The sequence below is a fragment of the Ctenocephalides felis genome, unplaced genomic scaffold (assembly GCF_003426905.1).
Source record: "Ctenocephalides felis isolate EL2017-DRISC unplaced genomic scaffold, ASM342690v1 CF-g0.4_SCAFFOLD_03571, whole genome shotgun sequence".
NCBI lineage: Eukaryota > Metazoa > Arthropoda > Insecta > Siphonaptera > Pulicidae > Ctenocephalides > Ctenocephalides felis.
Window position 1 is genome coordinate 53,171,502 of NW_020539725.1, and position 15,799 is coordinate 53,187,300.

Sequence of the window (15,799 nt, forward strand, 5' to 3'; positions counted from 1 at the left end):
CAATGTTTGAAAATCAACAACAAAAGTATTTTCTTTCGTTGTTAGTTTTTTAATTGTGATCACTGTTGTTTAGTTTACAAGACCTTAATATAATTATTAAGCCAACGTTATTTAAATGTTTTATAAGATATATTGTTATTTTTCAGATAGATTTAACACTTTTTAATATAACCTCTATAAAAGCATACACGTGGGTGAGGTAAAAAGAACTAACTGAACCTTATACTGGCAAAGGTATAAACAATAAAAAAGAACAAATAAAAAAGTAGACTAAGTTAGACAAAGCTAGTTTCACAAGAGATAAATTAAATTAATAGTTATTTCATCTCCGCTGATGAATATGTTTCACAAAATATCAGATCAAGGTTATTGACAGTGTAATATTTGTTAATTAAATCTTTATTTCGGAATAATTTAGCCATAATTTCGGAAAATTCCTTTAAATTTAAAATGGACCTGTTTGCCAAGTGGCTACACCATAGGGTGGGTAAAAAGGGACAATTTAAAAAAAATGCTAAAGAATATATTTCTTTAATTAGGAATTAATTAGGAATTTTACTGAACATAGTTCGATAATTGTTTGTTCAATACGTTTTATTTGTTGTGAAGCAGTCATATACCTTATATTATATGGAATCAGAAAAATTTATACAAATATAGCAAAGAAGGAAACTTTTGAACACTACTCAGTTTTACACCTGTATGGATTTAATCCCATTTACATTCGAAGCTAGTTTTTCAATCAATATGAAGCCGATGAGAATCCAAATTGAATAAAGCTCACAAATGCTGACAGTGAGCCTGAACTAGAACTGTTAATTTGCCTGTAATATAACAAAGCCAAAGGCAATATCATGTACTCAAGTTTACAAAGTTAATCGTGAATGGGCGTCGATAAGGTAGTATCGATGTGAATTTAATTGTCAATTTAATTTAGTCAATACGATTTATATGCATAATCAAATTTTTCAATTATTACTGAGGTTAGGTGAAATTTTAACTGCTTAACTATTAATTAATTAAAAATAAAAGTTAAAGTAGATGAATCTACATAATTTAATTGCACCCATTTTCGATACTTATTGGTTTAGTGGATGCAATTTAAATTCATAGACAAATTTCAATCATTTCCTATCATATTTTATAATAGGCTAGTCGCTTGGTTGGAAAAATAACATCAAATTTATCATAAATGTTAGTACATAAAACGTAAATAGTATTTGTTCATTTATCTCCAGAAATCAGTAGAAAAAATTAAATCATTAAAATAAACTAAGCAAACATACTTAATTAGTTTAAGATCAAAGAAATTAAATAATAGTTTTAAAGTATTATTTTTTGTTGTGAGTTCGAAACCAAAGCGTTTGATAACATAATAAAAAATTAATAGATTGTGCCATGACATGCCAATAATCATTACATTTTCCTACCCATATAAAACCTGAACAATTCAATAAATATGTATATAAATGGCAAAAAGAGTTTTAATTTCCAAACGGATATATTTCACTTTGATCCGTCGAACAGTTGCAAATTTCGAATACCTGCAAACTAAAAATAGGAAAATCGAATCAATCCAAATGTTTATTAAATCCCGTCAATCTTTTCAAAAAGAATTCCTGGAATAGTTCGCGTTAAAACACAATTTATTTCTGACGATATAAGTTACATGTCAAAAGTCAAAAATATTTCCTATAGGGTATAGATTTCAACGGTATGTCAATTCCGGCGTTTGGGAATTATATTTCGGAAGAAAAATCAATTTTCATCATTGTAGTAGAAATAGAAAATTTAGTTCACGTTTAAAAGACATAAGATACATAATTAATAAAAATGATATTAATCTGTTGTAATTCAAAATAATAAATTTATAATAATATTTTACAATTGCGGCTTTTTTAACATTAAGTATCCATCTAGTTATATAACATTGTCACGCGGTACGATCAAATTTGGTGACAGAAATTTCTCACGCAATAATTTTTTTTTACGAGAATATAATCGTATATATGATCAAATTGCTAAAAATTTATTTCTTATAAATATTATTCAACTATTACAAAACAATATTTTTCTCACGGCAAATCTTGGCTATCGCGACCGATCTAAATCGCAAATAAGAAAATTCTCTTTCGAGCCGAACATTGAGAAATCGATTCAAGATATATACTTTCTGATGATCATTGCATAAACAGTGTTTCTGCGGTCAAAATGAATACAAATGTGGTGTTATATTTGATCTATAAATCTATATTACGGTATTAAACACACACACAACTGATTGTGAAGAATTGTGAATGTAGAAGTGTTGTTATATATGTGAAAGAGGTAGCTAACGTGAATTAAATGGATGGTTTACCCACTGCAACGCACGCTTCATATAAATGTATCTGGGACATAATAATAGACATTGCAAGTGCCTGCCTAATCTGAAACTGATTTCGTTTAAAAAAGGCAAGAAAGAGTTGGCAAGTTTGAATATTCATTAATTCAGTATTTTGTGAATTACGAAAAAAATCCAAACATTCATTTTTGAATTATGTTGTGGCATGTCTAGAGACCTGCCTTTGGTCAGACTACTATTTATTATTATTACCTAGATGATCAAGTGAATTTTTAAGAACTCTGTTTAAAAATTTACAGTTTTGCCATATATTTGTACGGTACTTAGTTCCTCAACTTCTAGAAGCTGTTGTGTCTTCAGATTTTAATATTCAATTTCTACATCTTTAGGATAAAGTCGAATGTTTTTCGCGTTTAAAATTTGAAAAATCAAAATAAAAAAAAAATATTCCAAAATTTAAAATACACGTTTAGCTGTGGACCTTCTTCAAAACAAACTTTATGAAAATTAAATTTAATCTTTCCATGGCAGTTTTTGAGAGAAATAAGCATCCGAATTGAATGAATCAAAAAAAATCTGCTTGTGTTGACAAAACAATTGCATTTGAAAAAAAAAATAATTTAATTTGTTTTTGTATATCGAAAATAATTCAGATTTCAATTTAATTCTGGCTAAAGTTTTGAAGCTCACTGATATACTTTAAATACATATTTTTGACTTAGTGATTCAGTTTATATAATTCTTATAAATATTAGACAATGTTACTGTATTTATAATAATTTATTTGAAAACATTCAATATTCCTCGAACATTTTGTTACGGTACGGGAAGTTCCAGCAATTTGCCTTAAGGCACGATACCATTAATTATTAAGGCACCACTAGTTAATTATTTTGTGCACCAAAAGAATCACAATTAAACAAACCTGGTAAAAACTTTTCACTTTAATTTTTTCATTTGTATTTGTGGGAGCTTCTACAAATTTGCTAGATAACTCTTGATAAAAACCTCATAAATCAAACTAATTTTATTACAAAGGTAAAATTAATTTTATCACAAGAGTTATTAATTGCTTAGGGCAAGTTGAAGGGTTCAGTAACGAGTTATGGAGAACGCAGTTTATCAAATAAGTTGACATAATACACCGACTGAATTCTACAAGTATGAAAAAATATGAAATGGTTTTTGGAAACCATTTGTCTGTCAGATTTAAGGCGTCGTTGACAAGGGGAAGGTGAAATATTATATTAAAGTTTGCCGTACTATACTATTATACCTTCATTCTTTTTTTCTGTCTTTTAACCAATTTTTATGAAATTTTATAATCACGTTCTAAATAACTACCAACATCTATTTTCTATATCCTTCAGTAAGGGTTGACAACCCTTAAGATTTTTTTAAAACTTTTTGCACAAATATTTTTTGTTTTATTTTATTGTATTTCATAGTTGAAAAAAACTGTTAATCAGCACATCTCCCTATCAATAGAAATCGAATAAATAAAATATAATGCCATTGCCAAAGAATATATATAATATTCAACTAATAAGCAAAAGCTTGCTCCAAAATTGAATAAAAAATAGGAACAGGTAATAGTACATGCGAAACGTTACACTTATGTTAGATTACACTCAAAAAATCTGTAATGTTAAAATCATGATAGCAATTATATTTCTTGCTAAACTAAATTCCTACTGCTAACGTTCATCGAATAACTACATTTTCCTAGTTTAATTACAAAAGGCATATTTCATTTCAAGATTCCAACCGGTTAGTATCCAGGGTAGCTAGTTGCTACCATTCGTTATAATTTATTTTTGCTTAATACGTACCAAAACGCTTTCAGTAGTAATTAGCAAGAAGGTAATTCCGAGTAAAATGAAACGAAACTTCCTTCAGAGACGGAATTTAAACGAATTAAATTGAGATAGGAACACAATACTCATGGAACAATAAGATGAACATTTCGAGATGGTCCGCAATTTAAAGTACCCGAGCGCAATGCGCTATTAATTTCCACGTACCCATAAAGACAAATTAAGTACATTTATATGATACTCAGGCATTAAATTATTTTATTGCACATTAACGAGTTCCATGTCGTAAATGTAACGGACGGCGTGCGCGATTTGATTCAAATAAAACTAGCTCTGGATTTGGTGAATGGATGCCAATGCTGATTAAGAATAAGTAGCATTTGAGTAGACAGTTTTGACCAGATTTTCAATACATTTGGAATCATTTTATATATTCTAAATGAGCGGGGTTTGAAGGTCCGCGGGTAAAAAGGTCCACAACTAATATCTCAAATACAAGTTAAGAATTTTTACCGACAGTATTTGAAAGTAGAGGGAAAAAGATGTATAACCAATCATCGCCCAAAATCAAGCAATGCTGCTATCAGGAGATAAACGGCTATGTTTGAAAATCCATAACAAAAGTATTTTATTTCGTTGTTAGTTTTTTGTTTGAGCACTGTTGTTTAGTTTACGATACCTTAATGTAATTTTTAAGTGTGCCATATTTAATTGTTCTATAAGAATTATTGTTATTTTTCAAATTATATTCAACAGATATTAACCACTACTTAAATATAAAAGGTGGGGTAAAAAGGACCAGCAGAAACTTTATCTTGACAGAGGTATAAACAATGGATATATAATAAATAGAAATATAAGTTTCATTCTATTCCAACTTATAATTTATAGTAAATGAAATATAGTATATTCCAACTCTGCTGATGAATATTTCTGACGAAATACTAGATCAAGGTTATATATAGTGTTATCATTGTAAAAAATGTACCCATGAAATTTATATTCTGCATTTGTTGAATAATATAGCTAATATTTCGTAAAATCCCTTTAAAATTAAAAATAAGAGACAAGATTAAAAATTTTTGAAAAACAGAAAAAAAACACATTTTTACAATGATTAATTAGTTGGGAGTTTTACTGAACATAGATAGTTGTTTGTCTGATATGTATTACTTGTTGTAATATGTTTAGTTTCTTTTCACTATATAATTGATCGAAGACAAAGTGGACCTTTGTGCCCTGTTCTACCTTATTAAAAATAAATATTATCAACAAATCGATATATCATTAATTTTTCTTGAAAATTGTTGACTAGAAAAAAAAAACAGAAGTGCAAACATGCAAAAAGACCTATTTTTAATGCTTTTGTGGTGTTTCTATTTACTTAGAGTTGAAGCAATTAAAAATTCTATGAAAACTATTTTCGCACTCTATTATATTTTATTCGAGATGCCAAGTCAAGAAAACAAAGCAAACAAATATAATATCATAAATGAAATAAAATGTTGTAGTTACATTTAAATCATTTTACATTTACCTATATTAAAATATTTATTCATAAATATTTTTTGAATAACTAAATATAATTTATAGAGAAAGTGAGATGATAGATGGTGGTCAAGATTTGACCAGAGCTTTTTTCTATTTAACCCGGGACCTTTCGGGGTAGGGGATACAATTGCATGTATAAATACCTGTAAATTATAATAATAAGAGAGACTAGCAAAAGTAACAAGAGAGGAAGGTTGAAGAGTTCAATATATATCATAAACTAAATTCACATATCTTATGGTGATAGAATATTTATTATTTACAGTCCGCTTAATATCTAATTAATCATAGTGATCATCACCAGATGGTAAATATAGTATATAGAGAAATAGTATAATCTCATACTTATTTTACATAGTTGCAAAATAAAAAACAAAGATTTTAAATATTTCCATAAACTTTAAATATTTTCAGTTATGAATTTTTTATAGCCATTAGTAAGCAGAAAAGCATAAATAAAATAGTATTCTTCTATTGAAAAATGTCCTTAGAGCAAAAATAACTTGACAATATTTCCATTCAGTAATAGTATCTCAATATAACTATTTTTAAATTTTCATGGTACATTATAACTTATAATTTAATATCTATAAATATAATACTAAGTAGCGCAGCCGCCGTATTTAAAAGACATAGTAATTGCAATTGCCAATTTACTTTCCGATTGCAACAAAAAATAAACCAATTTTGATTGGATAAATTACCATTACAATTTACGGTTGACCGATCTATACAGTGAACATTATAAAATTTTGATATTTAACGATGTCATAAAGCATTCTATTTGAATTAATGACTGTAACAATGTTTTTGTTAACGAAACAATATTTGTAAATTCCATCAATACATTTCATCAATTTCAGATAGTTTAATTACAAAACAACAATTATAATTTTGCAATAGAATAAACTATTTGAAAAGATAATCAATTTATAAATTTTTATTGGAACCAGAATGCACAGCTAAATTAGATGATATATAGTTCAGGCAATTAATAAACTAGTGGTGTATGGCATCGTGCTTTAAGGGAAATTGCTGAAACTTTCCGTACCGTAACGAAATGATCGAAAAATATTAAGTGTTTTCAAATAGATTATTATAAATATTGTAACATTGTCTAATATTAATAAGATTTATATAAACTGGATTGCAAAGTTGAAATTATTTATTTAAAGAATATTAGAACTTTAGTCACAATTAAAAATAAAATCTGAATTGCTTTCGGTATACAAAAACAAAATTCCAAAAGCAATTATTTGGTTAGAACAAGCAGAAAGTTTTTTGAATCAAATCAAATCAGACGCCTAGTTCTCTCGAAGACTGCCATTTTTTGCACATTTAGCTCTGTATTTGGCTGGACCTGCCTTTGCCAAAAACTAATCACCTCTTTTCTCAATCACTACAAATTGAATGTTTTTTAAATCATTCAAATCGGATACTCCGTTCTCTCAAAAACTCAATTTGTATTTTCTGCACTCTTTGCTCCGCATCTTCGTAACAGCTGGACCTGCCTTTGCCAAAAACTTATCAGCACATCTCCCTATCAATAGGAATCGAATGTTTTCTAAACCATTCAAATAGGTTGATCCGTGCGCCCGAAAATGTGGACAAAAAATGCGGGCATAAAAACACACACACACATCCATTTTTTCTGGGGTGTGCCAAAATGTTCAGAAACCTTCAAAACGTGAAGATATGAAAAATACAATTAATTAGTTGCATAAAGTATGTATGTAATTATTTTTCAAATATTTGAAAATATCCTTCAGAATTGGCTGATTGTATTAACAACCCAAAAAAATTGTTTTTCCTAATAAAAATAGTTAGCTAATTTTATGTTTTTTCGACGTTTCGAATCATCCTGAATCGGTTGACATCATCGGTAGACATTGAAAAAATCATGTGTGATAATATGTGACTGATTTTTATGAGGCTTAAAATTTGAAAAGCGTTCAATAAAACTCAATAAACACAATGATCAGTTTTGCGAACCGTTTCTTTAGAGTTTGCAGAAAAATTCAAAATTCTTCCTTCATCCACTTTTTCACAAAATTCCGGAATCGTCTTTAAAATTACCGTACAAAAGGTATAAATTTGAAATCATTCTGAGTTGTTTTTGGTAAAGATTGGTCGGGCAGTTTCTTGATAATTAATTGTGTAAAAAAACGATTTTTATGAAACTTTGTAATAAGTTCGTTTAATACTGCTCATGATCATAATATACGTCCTCAAATATAATACGGCTATATAAGTGGTTCAATTATGATAAACCAGCTAAGCTTGGAACAATAGGCCAAGTCCAAATTTCAAAATGTTATGGTCACAATTTTTAAAAAGCTAACCTTTATTGATTAAGTCAATTATTTCCACATATCGGAGATGCCTTAGGTCATCGGGAATTTAGTAAATATTCCAGCTGGTTTTCGAAGTGAATAGATTTATCAGTTACATAAATGTACTACACCCAGTTTTGCATCCCTACACCGCGTCAACCATGCGATCCGATATTAAATCGTTCAGAAAACTTTCCGCTGGCCATTACTCCCATTACTTCTACCACTTCCTTATACTCGTATATATTCTTCCCTAAATCCGGAACATTATTCAATTACAGGCGAACGCAATAAGTCACAGATTATTTCGGCCATTTCATTTCTCTATGAAAATGAGCACGTTTTACGTGCCTCAAGTCCTCTCTCTATCCAGTCTCTCGGTCCTCTATCTAAATTTCACGTCGTGCCGCTTCTATTGCTCTGCAGCGTCTACTAAGGAGAACGCAATTTAAAAAGAAGCGCTGACAACCAGAAAAATACCCGATTGAAGGAGTAAGAAAGAGTATTTCGATAGACGGGGAGCAGGGTATCTATTTATTTTTATTTTACCCCAGTTGAATAGTAGAAAGAATTGACTCTTTACATATTCAACTTCTCCAAGGAAAAGATTATGTTTACGCCAGATGATCCCATTTGTAGACGTTTCTAGTCATTCTGAATCGTTTGGTTCCAAAAATGGGTGAAGCATATATGTGTGTGAGCTAAAATTAACCCTTTGCCCACATTTTCTCAGAAATAGCTGAACCGGTTTCAAAAGTTTTAAAATATTCCTATAAATCTCTATAAAGCCTCGAGTAGATTAGTTGAGCGAGAAGATCAGTTAATCCGTTTTTTAACAATAAGCAGAAATGTGCAGAAAATTTCATTAAAGTTTTGGCAAAAAGTCTTTAACTTTCTTAAATATTTAAAATCGTTTGAAAAAAATCTGTTAGGAATCGTACCGGCTAGTATTTGGCAAAGAGCATCCGGATTTTTTTATCATAAATAATTATCGAAACCAGTGGGGTACATGGCATCGTGCCTTAAGGAAAGTTGCTGGAACTTTCCGTACCGTAATTAAAAATTTCGGTATTTGAAGAAATTTACACAAAATGTATACACATTATTAAAATCTCTATAAAATATCTGATAATTTGATGTAAATATGTCCAATAAACTGTTTTAACTGCCAATTATTTTCTTAACTTATTTAGGCTTACGGAAAGTGCTTCTTTTATAAAAATTCATTAAGGTTTGGAGTAATGTCCGTCAAAACTTCAAACTTCTATTGTAACAAATTTAAAAGTTGCAATTATTAATCGATTTAGGTTATTTACACATATTGGGAAGTGTTTTAAACTTTCCTTAAACCAAATGCCACTTACGCCTAGTTATTTATAATTTACTATTCATTATTCTACTTGACTAGAGATGACTGGATAATTTATCTTGATTTTCAAGAGCGTAAAAAATTACTACTCGAAAACCTTCTGTCTAAAACCGCTGGACCTGCCTTTGCAAAAAACTGAGGAATCCGAGAATGGGGCATCCGATTAGAATGATTAAAAAAATATTCGGTTTGTATTGTCGACGAATCGGATGCCCCATTCCTGTGAAAACCGATTCAAAACTTAAAATCGATCGACTCCAAGAGATACGCTTTCAAATAATAAAAATGTATTTATATGTGTTGGCAAGTTTCATCAAAAGTTGGCGCATTTAATCAGGATTGTAAAATTGTAAAAGTATTGAAAAATTCCAAGCAGGGGCCGGGGAAATTTTAGCAATTTGCCATAGGGCTTGATGCCAAGCACCACTAGTTGTCAGTTTAAATCTCAAAATTCTAATACGATTCTAATTAGAAACATATAGCACTTCCGTACAAACATTTGAATTATTACACAATTGTTCATACAAGATCTGTATTAATGTAATAAACATTTACCTAGTTATTAATTATCCAGATAAACTTTAGCCAGCAGAAATAAAATCTTAATTCTAGAAAATCTACTATAATTTCATTTTCGACACTCTTTGCTACGTATCTCCGAAACAGCTGGGTCTACTTTCACCAAAAACTAATCAGCAAATCTCCCTATCAATAAAAATCGAATGTTTTCTGAATCAATCAAATCGGATGATCTATGCGCCCAGAATCTTGGTCGAAATATTGTATCGGCATATATATACACACACACACCAAATTTCCCTAAGGTTTGCCTAAATGTTCAGGAACTTCTGAAGCGTAAAGATATGAAAAAAATTTCATTTTCAATTTTTGGATGATTACTATACGTCAATTTAAAAATGATTAAATTTTATCTACAAATGTGAATAATTTCGTGCAAAAGCATATTTAATGAAGTACTATTTTATTTGATTTGATTTATTTTTACCCCAGATCTCAGTCTACTCAAGTGGTGTTTTGTGCGAAGTGCAGTATTTTAAGGAACCGAAATGTGAAGCACGAGAGGCAAAAAGGGATGAAATGAAAGGGAAAAAATAAAACAGTTCAGTTGAAATAGTTCCGCGACTACTGTGGTGAGAAACAATTACTGGAAATTGTAAAACAAACGAATCTATACGAAAAAACTACTGCATGTGCATTGTTAGAAATAACAACTGAGCGGTAAATGAATTTGGAAGAAACACTTGAAAAGTAGAATAAAGTTGTGGGATACGAGTTTTGGGTAAGTTTGTAGACGAATTACTAAACAAAATCATGAACTTTCGCAAATACATTTTTTATCACATTGATTCATTGACAGTAGTTTCAAACTTTTAATAAATATTTGAAATTCAACGTGTGCACTTTAAATACATGATTAGTTTTAAAAATTGGGTAGTGATTGGGCATAGGACTTCCCACTACAATGTTCCCAGTTCAAATTCCTCTTCAGGTCCCTTTTCTTGCAACCTTATATCAACAGTGATATCCATTTCAATTAGAAGTATAGGTCAGAATAAAATGAGATATCCGAGCATTGCTCGTAAAACTAATATAGCCTTCTTCAAAAATAAACCATCAAAACATTTATACAATGCCTTCACGAAATAAACAGATTGTGATTCCTACCGAAATGAAAAAATAATCAATTCTTACTAGTTACATAATGAAGCAAGTTCTATTATGATTTTGTTTCAATTACAATTACAAAGTAATATTTTTCATTTTTCATTTTTCATAACTCTATGTCATATTTTGCACATAAAGTACAAATAATAATTGAAATCGTCTGTGGAGCGAACTCCGTCAGCATCCATTGATACTATTTGAAAATGATATTTATATGTTGGCTTTGCGAGCAGGCAATATATATGTAAATACTTGTTATACGACTTACAATTTATTCTGCAATTTCTTTTGTCGGATGTCAGGTTCAAATTAAATGCAAAATCACGTCATGGCAGCGACTGTCAGGTGACGTAGATACTTTTAATAGTATTTTTAAGCTGCGCCGTGGGGTATAGGATAGGAATTTAAGTTTATAGTTATGTAATTTTGAGATTTGAGAAAAGTGAGGAGGATAGAGCGGGGCACGAAGGTCCAATTTGAATTTGAGCAATTATGTTGTGAAAAGCAAATCGAATATATCACAACAAATAACATATATCAAACAAACTGACTGTTTTCAGAAAAACTCCCAACTAAATAATCATTGTAGAAATGTGTTTTTTCAAAAATTTGATACCTGATCTTTTTTACCCTATAGGTGGGGTAAACCAGAACTGCCAATAGGCACCAGATCTAATGTCGTGTTTTTAATTTTAATGGATTTTACAAAATAATAGCTACATTATTCAACGACTGCAAGATATACATTTCAGATGCAAATTTTGTACAGAGATGACACTATATATAACCTGGATCTGATATTTCGTCAGAAATATTCATCAGCAGACTTGGAAAAACTATTCATTTAATTTATTTCTTGTAAAATTGCTTTTTTAACTTAATTTATTTTTTTATTTACTATTTTTTATTGTTTACAGCTTTGTCAGAGTGAGGGTTCTCTTGGTCCTTTTTACCCCATCCACGTGTAAACTTTTATAGAGGTAATATGAAAAAGTGTTAAATCTAACTTAAAATCAACAATTACGTATACTTAAAAATCATAAAAGTTTGAATAAAAAGAATAAAAAGAAAATGTTATCAGAAACACATATTACATCAATTAAATTTTTAAAATTCGAAATGAAAAAACCTACTCTTTCAGATCACTTTTCACGAAAAAAACCCGATCGTTAAGTTTTTCACGAAAAAAAAAACTCGATCTCGTAAACTAAACAACAGTGCTCACAGCCAAAAAAATAACAACGAAAGAAAATACTTTTGTTATAGATTTTCAAACTTCGCCCTTTATCTCCCGATAGCAACGTTATTTTCCTTCTACTTTCAAATATTGTTGATCAAAAACTCAAATTTCAAAACGGAAAATTTTATATATCTTTACGTTTCAAGGGTTTCTGATTATTTTGGCATACCTTAGAAAAAATTGATGTATGTGTGTGTGTGCGAATACAAATTTTCGTCGACGATTTCGGGAACACCGATCAACTGATTTGGATAATTCAAAAAACATTCGATTCGTTTTGATAAGGAGACGTGCTGATTATTTTTTGGCAAAGGCAGGTCTAGCCCTTCCGAAGATACGGGGCAAAAAGTGCCAAAAACGGTAACTCGGTTTTTAAGAAGACGGAGCGTCCGATTTTAATAATTCAAAAAACATTTTACTTGTATTGATAAGATGAAGAACTAATTAAATTTTTGGTGAGGTAGATCCAGCGGTTCTGGACTCTCAATAAAAATAATGTCATTTGGCAGTCAAAAATGTTTGTTGGACATAAATACATCAATTTTGTGTACACATTTTGTGTATTTTTTTTTAGTTTCGTATTAAGATTATTAATTACGGTACGGGAAGTTCCAGCAATTTGCCTTAAGGCATGATGTCATGCACCCCACTAATTTTTCTTGTTTTTGAGATATTGGCTCTGGACCTTTTTACCTGCGGTATGCCTCGCTCTACCTTATCTCAAATATATTTTCATTATAATTTCTAACAGTTATATGTGACATCACATTTATATAAAAAGCAAAGTACGCTATATAAAATTTGTAATGTTTCTTTATTTCCCTTTGTCTTTTAATCTGAGCAAGTCAACACTCAACATTTAAATCATTCCGAGGTATATAATTAAAGTCACTTCGCACTTGAATTATACATGACGGCTTATTGTTGAATAATTCTTGAACCATTCCGAGCATGATAATGTTTTAGTTTTATGTATACATTTTGAAGTGCAGGTGAAGAGTAGAGAAATCAGGAGCATTATTTCATTCGGCGCAAATAATGTACCTGGTAAATATCAGAGAAGAGTGAAGTGCAAAAATACTGCGATTCTGAAGCTTGCAGTTACTTATAAAAAATTACCAAAAATTGGTAAGTATGTGCATGTATTTTTTACAGATGGTTTGAGAATCTCTAAATACGTGTATGAGATTAATATACATATTATAATAAAAGTCTAAAAATACTCATACTTCTAAAAAAACATCGATTCGTATATTATTGTTCTGCAGTTTGTTTACAGATAACTTCAAGCAGTTGCCATGGATACCTCACACGCCGCAATTTTAAATAGCACACATGCAAATATTGACATAGATTTGTTTATGTCGATCGACATATGCAGTTTCTAAGAAATTATATAAGTTCAATGTTGAAAATATTGATACATTATTGAATGAAAATTGATAGATTATTGAATGATTTAGATAGCTAAATTTAACATGCCTGGGGTACCCGGATCGAGTCCTGGTACTGGATACAAGTTAATTCAATACATACTTAAATTGCGATATTGAAATTGATAATCGTAATAAGGTGTAGAAATTTGATGAAAATGAATATAATTTAAAGCAATGATAATAAATCGATAAAAAAGATATAAAGACTAAGTAAAAATAAAGTAAATTAAGTAAAATGAAGCCAAAAAAGTAAAATAGATATAGAGATTCAATTTTAGATTATTGAAATTGAAGTATTAAAAACAGATCAGGATACTTTTGATGTTTTAATATATTTTTTTTTAATTTATATAATTTCCACTTGCAACATGAATTAATGTAATAAATGAATACATACTATCAAACCGTTTCCAAATCAATTAAATTCAAATAATTTATTTAATTTAATTTAAATAATTTAATGATATTGATATGCAACTATTCGTAAAATATACTTTATCACAGGAATTATTTTTAACAACAATATATCAAATTAATAAAAAAATACAAAATTTCCAAATATACTAGGAATTTTATCATTAGTTGTTGTTAACTAAATGCAACCTAGCCAAAAATAGAATAGAATAACGTTTCATTTCCCTATTATTATCACAATATTAAACAAAAAATGTATACATTAAATTTAGAAGCAATCTTTACGTTTTTATTTTTAAAAATTATTTTATTTACCATAACTTTCCTTCTGATATTGCTCACTACTTTTTACTAATATATTTCTCAATAGATCTATTAAATTAGAATTACTATTAACCATAACTATCTTTCTCATATTATTACTTTTCACTATTTTTTAAATATTTACATCAATGTAAACCAAAATAATTTCAGAATAATTATATGATTTATGTATAAATTAAAACTCTATATGCTGTTGAGTATCCAGAAATAATACTATGTGAGTTCAATATATAATTATATGATTATAGAAAATATTTAAGATAAGTTGTGAATCTTCAAATCTTCCCTAAGATGATATTGCAATCACATATTCTAGTACATTTTTAATAAATTCTTATCAATAGTTTTAAATAGAGATGTATGTCAAGTGTAGGCAATAGATTAACATTTCTTAGGAATAAATGTGTGATACATAAGAAATAGATAAACATTAAAAAACATTCTTAAACGTTTTTTACAAATATATCATAATATATTTATATAATCTTTACCTTAAGTCCTTATAATCTTCTATTTAAACAACACATCATACAAGTCCATAAAACAAAAAACTCGAATTGCAAATACTTTCCGTATGATTAATACCCAGAAACATCAAACCACATTTTGCAATTGCATGATTAATTCAAGCAGCAAAAACGAACAAGCGAAAACGTGTACGGCTTTGCAAAGTATCATCAAAGAACTGGTTTTGAATTATAGTAGGTAATAAGTCAGGTTAGACACATGATCAGAATCTACTGAAAAAGCTTATACGTATGATAAATTTGTTACGAAATTGGATTATTTCGCGCAAAATTCGCAACAACCGTCTCGTATAGATACCGGATGAGTACTGAGCAACGTGCCGGCGAAAAGTCATCAACAGAAGTCGTGCCTCACCTGTAGTGCGCACGCGCAGGAGCTCTTGTTTGGGTTTTCAGTTCTTTTTGTGTCTCATTATTTATGACTACTTAGTTGTCTGATTTAATTGTTTTATACTAATAGCACAGTACCCTACCGTTTTCTTTTGTTGCAGGTGTTTTTCTCCTAAACCATAGGTTCCCAAACTTGTTTGTGCCGTGTGGACCCCTTGCGATGTTTTTTATAAATAATAAATCAACCCACAAAATTGCTCTGAATTCATGGTTGAACTATTCCTCCAACCATCCTAAGATGGTGTGTTCTTAGATGCATAATTCAATTTTGATGAAACTTGACACACATTGTTACTACACTTTACCAAGATTGTGACCAAAATTTCAAGTTAGAACATTCAATAGTTTTTGAGATTTGCGAGGTTGAT

The 15,799-nt window shown here is 29.4% G+C and overlaps 1 protein-coding gene across 1 annotated transcript in view; it reads right to left on the reverse strand.

The window, feature by feature from the left end:
* Positions 1 to 15,053, reverse strand: part of LOC113386249 — a 169,627-nt gene extending 154,574 nt beyond the window's left edge. The window contains exon 1 of the mRNA XM_026624039.1: positions 15,006 to 15,053. The gene's annotated coding sequence lies outside the window, so the exon portion shown is untranslated. The remainder of the gene's footprint in view (positions 1 to 15,005) is intronic.
* Between the last annotated feature and the right edge of the window lie 746 nt (positions 15,054 to 15,799).